A 7,500-nucleotide genomic window follows, 5' to 3' on the forward strand; every position below is an offset into this window, starting at 1 on the left:
AGACGAAATACGGATTTTTGTAAAAAAAAGATTTCCTTGGGCCAAACCAAGTTCAGACTCTTTAGTCCTTCATATATAGCCATTCCGAGTAGGTTCCATGCACAAAACCTCTTTAAATGGCCTTTTTTTGACAAAGAAACCCAGGAATCGCCTTCTTTTCCCGAGTTAAGACCAAATACGGATTTTTGTTAAAAAATGATTTCCTTGGGCCAAACCAAGTTCAGACTCCTTAGTCCGTTATGTCTATGTTCATTCTGAGTAGGTTCCATGCACAAACCTCTTTAAATGGCCTTTTTTGAGAGAGAAACCCAGGAATCGCCTTCTTTTCCCGAGTTAAGACGAAATACGGATTTTTGTTAAAAAATGATTTCCTTGGGCCAAACCAAGTTCAGACTCCTTAGTCCGTTATGTATATGTTCATTCTGAGTAGGTTCCATGCTTAAACCTCTTTAAATTGCCTTTTTTGAGAAAGAAACACCGCAAAAGCTTTCCTTTGCGGAGTGATGTCGTTGCGCAGGGCATGAGTGCCTGGATGTTCTGAGAGGGGAGCAGGGATGAATGCCTGACCGAGGAGAGGTGCTGAAACTCGGCCTGGATGTGTGTCTGTGCGCAGGGCATGAGTGCCTGGATGCTGTGAGAGGGGAGCAGGGATGAATGCTGGACCGAGGAGAGGTGCTGAAACTCGGCCTGGATGTGTGTCTGTGCGCAGGGCATGAGTGCCTGGATGCTGTGAGAGGGGAGCAGGGATGAATGCTGGACCGAGGAGAGGTGCTGAAACTCGGCCTGGGTGTGTGACTGTGCGCAGGGCATGAGTGCCTGGATGCTGTGAGAGGGGAGCAGGGATGAATGCCTGACCGAGGAGAGGTGCTGAAACTCGGCCTGGATGTGTCATTGCGCAGGGCATGAGTGCCTGGATGCTATGAGAGTGGAGCAGGGATGAATGCTGGACCGAGCAGAGGTGCTGAAACTCGGCCTGGATGTGTGTCTGTGCGCAGGGCATGAGTGCCTGGATGCTATGAGAGTGGAGCAGGGATGAATGCTGGACCGAGGAGAGGTGCTGAAACTCGGCCAGGATGTGTGTCTGTGCGCAGGGCATGAGTGCCTGGATGCTGTGAGAGGGGAGCAGGGATGAATGCTGGACCGAGGAGAGGTGCTGAAACTCGGCCTGGGTGTGTGACTGTGCGCAGGGCATGAGTGCCTGGATGCTGTGAGAGGGGAGCAGGGATGAATGCCTGACCGAGGAGAGGTGCTGAAACTCGGCCTGGATGTGTCATTGCGCAGGGCATGAGTGCCTGGATGCTATGAGAGTGGAGCAGGGATGAATGCTGGACCGAGCAGAGGTGCTGAAACTCGGCCTGGATGTGTGTCTGTGCGCAGGGCATGAGTGCCTGGATGCTATGAGAGTGGAGCAGGGATGAATGCTGGACCGAGGAGAGGTGCTGAAACTCGGCCAGGATGTGTGTCTGTGCGCAGGGCATGAGTGCCTGGATGCTATGAGAGTGGAGCAGGGATGAATGCTGGACCGAGCAGAGGTGCTGAAACTCGGCCTGGATGTGTGTCTGTGCGCAGGGCATGAGTGCCTGGATGCTATGAGAGTGGAGCAGGGATGAATGCTGGACCGAGGAGAGGTGCTGAAACTCGGCCAGGATGTGTGTCTGTGCGCAGGGCATGAGTGCCTGGATGCTATGAGAGTGGAGCAGGGATGAATGCTGGACCGAGGAGAGGTGCTGAAACTCGGCCTGGATCTGTGTCTGTGACTGGACGTTATGAGAGGGGAGCAGGGATGAATTCCTGACCGAGGAGAGGTGCTGAAACTCGGCCTGGATGTGTCATTGCACAGGGCATGAGTGCCTGGATGTTCTGAGAGGGGAGCAGGGATGAATGCTGGACCGAGGAGAGGTGCTGAAACTCGGCCTGGATCTGTGTCTGTGACTGGACGTTATGAGAGGGGAGCAGGGATGAATTCCTGACCGAGGAGAGGTGCTGAAACTCGGCCTGGATGTGTCATTGCACAGGGCATGAGTGCCTGGACGTTATGAGAGGGGAGCAGGGATGATTGCCTGACCGAAGAGAGGTGCTGAAACTCGGCCTGGATGTGTGTCTCTGGGCCGGGCATGAGAGACTGGCTGTTGGGAGAGGACGGCAGCCATGAATACTGGACCGAGGAGAGGTGCTGAAACTCGGCCTGGATGTGTGTCTGTGGGCAGGGCACGAGAGCCTGGATGTTGGGCATGAATCCCAGTTCAAAAAAAGGACCTTTTCTGAAAGAAACACAGGAATCGCCTTCTTTTCCCGAGTTAAGACGAAATACGGATTTTTGTTAAAAAGTGATTTCCTTGGGCCAGAACAAGTTCAGACTCCTTGGTCCTTCATATATACATACATATATATCCATTCTAAGTAAGTTCCATGCATAAACCTGCACAAACCCGGATAAATGGCCTCTTTTGGGATCAAAACACAGGAATCGCCTTCTTTTCCCGAGTTAAGACGAAATACGGATTTTTGTTAAAAAGTGATTTCCTTGGGCCAGAACAAGTTCAGACTCCTTAGTCCTTCATATACATACATATATATCCATTCTAAGGAAGTTCCATGCATAAACCTGCACAAACCCGGATAAATGGCCTCTTTTGGGATCAAAACACAGGAATCGCCTTCTTTTCCCGAGTTAAGACGAAATACGGATTTTTGTTAAAAAGTGATTTCCTTGGGCCAGAACAAGTTCAGACTCCTTAGTCCTTCATATATACATAGAGATATATCCATTCTAAGTAAGTTCCATGCATAAACCTGCACAAACCCGGATAAATGGCCTCTTTTGAGATCAAAACACAGGAATCGCCTTCTTTTCCCGAGTTAAGACGAAATACGGATTTTTGTTAAAAAGTGATTTCCTTGGGCCAGAACAAGTTCAGACTCCTTAGTCCTTCATATATACATAGAGATATATCCATTCTAAGTAAGTTCCATGCATAAACCTGCACAAACCCGGATAAATGGCCTCTTTTGAGATCAAAACACAGGAATCGCCTTCTTTTCCCGAGTTAAGACCAAATACGGATTTTTGTTAAAAAGTGATTTCCTTGGGCCAGAACAAGTTCAGACTCCTTAGTAGGAACCATGCACACACCTCTTTAAATGACCTTTATCCCGGTTCAGAAAAACGCCAAAGTGTCAAAAAGTACCAGGGGCATGAAGCCCGGTTCAGAAAAACGTCAAAGTGTCAAAAAGTACCAGGGGCATGAAGCCCGGTTCAGAAAAACGTCAAAGTGTCAAAAAGTACCAGGGGCATGAAGCCCGGTTCAGAAAAACGTCAAAGTGTCAAAAAGTACCAGGGGCATGAAGCCCGGTTCAGAAAAACGTCAAAGTGTCAAAAAGTACCAGGGGCATGAAGCCCGGTTCAGAAAAACGTCAAAGTGTCAAAAAGTACCAGGGGCATGAAGCCCGGTTGAGAAATATTTTCTGAGTGCCAAAAAGTACCAGGGGTGAGAATCCCGGTTCAGAAAATTTTCTAAGTGCCACATAGTACCAGAGGTGAAAAAGTTTATAGTACCAGGGGTGATAAAGTTGGAAAAAATTTCTGTCAGAGAACGGGAAAAGGGGACGATGGGCCGAGTCAGCCCAAGGCCCGCCCCTATTCTCCCACACGACGAGGTTATTAGCAGACGACGAAAACACCATCTGCACGATTTCAGAAACCCAGTTTTCGGAAAAATATCTGAGTACCAGACTGGGACGGTGAATTGATAATCCGAAAGATGACACTTTCCACGGCCTGAAATGATGGAGGAAGGGGGCAAAAGCTCCAGCCTGGCTCCTGGAGGAGGGGTCCAAAGGCAAGAACGTGTGTCCGAGGATGGGTGCAGGAGAGCGGATTCAAGGCGCGGCTGACCGCTGGAAGCTCCAGGCCGGTTCCTGGAAGATGGGAGGCCGACTTTGGCAGAGCATGAGTCCGAGGAAGGTGCTGGAGAGCGGATTCAAGGCGCGGCTGACCGCTGGAAGCTCCAGGCTGGTTCTTTGAAGATGTGAGGCCGGCCTGGAGGAGAATGAGTCCGAGGAAGGTGCTGGAGAGCGGATTCAAGGTGCGGCTGACCGCTGGAAGCTCCAGGCTGGTTCTTTGAAGATGTGAGGCCGGCCTGGAGGAGCATGAGTCCGAGGAAGGTGCTTGAGAGCGGATTCAAGGTGCGGCTGACCGCTGGAAGCTCCAGGCTGGTTCTTTGAAGATGTGAGGCCGGCCTGGAGGAGAATGAGTCCGAGATAGGTGCTGGAGAGCGGATTCAAGGTGCGGCTGACCGCTGGAAGCTCCAGGCTGGTTCCTGGAAGATGTGAGGCCGACTTTGGCAGAGCATGAGTCCGAGGAAGGTGCTTGAGAGCGGATTCAAGGTGCGGCTGACCGCTAGAAGCTCCAGGCTGGTTCCTGGAAGATGTGAGGCCGACTTTGGCAGAGCATGAGTCCGAGGAAGGTGCTGGAGAGCGGATTCAAGGTGCGGCTGACCGCTGGAAGCTCCAGGCTGGTTCTTTGAAGATGTGAGGCCGGCCTGGAGGAGAATGAGTCCGAGATAGGTGCTGGAGAGCGGATTCAAGGTGCGGCTGACCGCTGGAAGCTCCAGGCTGGTTCCTGGAAGATGGGAGGCCGACTTTGGCAGAGCATGAGTCCGAGGAAGGTGCTTGAGAGCGGATTCAAGGCGCGGCTGACCGCTAAAGGCTCCAGGCTGGTTCCTGGAAGATGGGAGGCCGGCCTGGAGGAGAATGTGTCCGAGGAAGGTGCTGGAGAGCGGATTCAAGGTGCGGCTGACCGCTGGAAGCTCCAGGCTGGTTCCTGGAAGATGGGAGGCCGACTTTGGCAGAGCATGAGTCCGAGGAAGGTGCTGGAGAGCGGATTCAAGGCGCGGCTGACCGCTAAAGGCTCCAGGCTGGTTCTTTGAAGATGTGAGGCCGGCCTGGAGGAGAGTGTGTCCGAGATAGGTGCTGGAGAGCGGATTCAAGGCGCGGCTGACCGCTGGAAGCTCCAGGCTGGTTCCTGGAAGATGGGAGGCCGACTTTGGCAGAGCATGAGTCCGAGGAAGGTGCTGGAGAGCGGATTCAAGGTGCGGCTGACCGCTGGAAGCTCCAGGCTGGTTCTTTGAAGATGTGAGGCCGGCCTGGAGGAGAATGAGTCCGAGGAAGGTGCTGGAGAGCGGATTCAAGGTGCGGCTGACCGCTGGTAGCTCCAGGCTGGTTCTTTGAAGATGTGAGGCCGGCCTGGAGGAGCATGAGTCCGAGGAAGGTGCTTGAGAGCGGATTCAAGGTGCGGCTGACCGCTGGAAGCTCCAGGCTGGTTCTTTGAAGATGTGAGGCCGGCCTGGAGGAGAATGAGTCCGAGATAGGTGCTGGAGAGCGGATTCAAGGTGCGGCTGACCGCTGGAAGCTCCAGGCTGGTTCCTGGAAGATGTGAGGCCGACTTTGGCAGAGCATGAGTCCGAGGAAGGTGCTTGAGAGCGGATTCAAGGTGCGGCTGACCGCTAGAAGCTCCAGGCTGGTTCCTGGAAGATGTGAGGCCGACTTTGGCAGAGCATGAGTCCGAGGAAGGTGCTGGAGAGCGGATTCAAGGTGCGGCTGACCGCTGGAAGCTCCAGGCTGGTTCTTTGAAGATGTGAGGCCGGCCTGGAGGAGAATGAGTCCGAGATAGGTGCTGGAGAGCGGATTCAAGGTGCGGCTGACCGCTGGAAGCTCCAGGCTGGTTCCTGGAAGATGTGAGGCCGACTTTGGCAGAGCATGAGTCCGAGGAAGGTGCTTGAGAGCGGATTCAAGGTGCGGTTGACCGCTAGAAGCTCCAGGCTGGTTCCTGGAAGATGTGAGGCCGACTTTGGCAGAGCATGAGTCCGAGGAAGGTGCTGGAGAGCGGATTCAAGGTGCGGCTGACCGCTGGAAGCTCCAGGCTGGTTCTTTGAAGATGTGAGGCCGGCCTGGAGGAGAATGAGTCCGAGGAAGGTGCTGGAGAGCGGATTCAAGGTGCGGCTGACCGCTGGAAGCTCCAGGCTGGTTCTTTGAAGATGTGAGGCCGGCCTGGAGGAGCATGAGTCCGAGGAAGGTGCTTGAGAGCGGATTCAAGGTGCGGCTGACCGCTGGAAGCTCCAGGCTGGTTCTTTGAAGATGTGAGGCCGGCCTGGAGGAGAATGAGTCCGAGATAGGTGCTGGAGAGCGGATTCAAGGTGCGGCTGACCGCTGGAAGCTCCAGGCTGGTTCCTGGAAGATGGGAGGCCGACTTTGGCAGAGCTTGAGTCCGAGGAAGGTGCTGGAGAGCGGATTCAAGGTGCGGCTGACCGCTGGAAGCTCCAGGCTGGTTCTTTGAAGATGTGAGGCCGGCCTGGAGGAGAATGAGTCCGAGATAGGTGCTGGAGAGCGGATTCAAGGTGCGGCTGACCGCTGGAAGCTCCAGGCTGGTTCCTGGAAGATGTGAGGCCGACTTTGGCAGAGCATGAGTCCGAGGAAGGTGCTTGAGAGCGGATTCAAGGTGCGGCTGACCGCTAGAAGCTCCAGGCTGGTTCCTGGAAGATGGGAGGCCGACTTTGGCAGAGCATGAGTCCGAGGAAGGTGCTGGAGAGCGGATTCAAGGTGCGGCTGACCGCTAGAAGCTCCAGGCTGGTTCCTGGAAGATGGGAGGCCGACTTTGGCAGAGCTTGAGTCCGAGGAAGGTGCTGGAGAGCGGATTCAAGGTGCGGCTGACCGCTGGAAGCTCCAGGCTGGTTCTTTGAAGATGTGAGGCCGGCCTGGAGGAGAATGAGTCCGAGATAGGTGCTGGAGAGCGGATTCAAGGTGCGGCTGACCGCTGGAAGCTCCAGGCTGGTTCCTGGAAGATGTGAGGCCGACTTTGGCAGAGCATGAGTCCGAGGAAGGTGCTGGAGAGCGGATTCAAGGTGCGGCTGACCGCTAGAAGCTCCAGGCTGGTTCCTGGAAGATGGGAGGCCGACTTTGGCAGAGCATGAGTCCGAGGAAGGTGCTGGAGAGCGGATTCAAGGTGCGGCTGACCGCTAGAAGCTCCAGGCTGGTTCCTGGAAGATGGGAGGCCGACTTTGGCAGAGCTTGAGTCCGAGGAAGGTGCTGGAGAGCGGATTCAAGGCTCGGCTGTCCGCTAGGAGCTCCAGGCTGGTTCTTTGAAGATGTGAGGCCGGCCTGGAGGAGAGTGTGTCCGAGATAGGTGCTGGAGAGCGGATTCAAGGCGCGGCTGACCGCTGGAAGCTCCAGGCTGGTTCCTGGAAGATGGAGGCCGACTTTGGCAGAGCATGAGTCCGAGGAAGGTGCTGGAGAGCGGATTCAAGGCGCGGATGACCGCTGGAAGCTCCAGGCTGGTTCCTGGAAGATGGGAGGCCGACTTTGGCAGAGCATGAGTCCGAGAAAGGTGCTTGAGAGCGGATTCAAGGTGCGGCTGACCGCTAGAAGCTCCAGGCTGGTTCCTGGAAGATGGGAGGCCGACTTTGGCAGAGCATGAGTCCGAGGAAGGTGCTGGAGAGCGGATTG

This window comes from Odontesthes bonariensis, unplaced genomic scaffold, assembly GCF_027942865.1.
Source record: "Odontesthes bonariensis isolate fOdoBon6 unplaced genomic scaffold, fOdoBon6.hap1 scaffold_163, whole genome shotgun sequence".
Classification (NCBI taxonomy): domain Eukaryota; kingdom Metazoa; phylum Chordata; class Actinopteri; order Atheriniformes; family Atherinopsidae; genus Odontesthes; species Odontesthes bonariensis.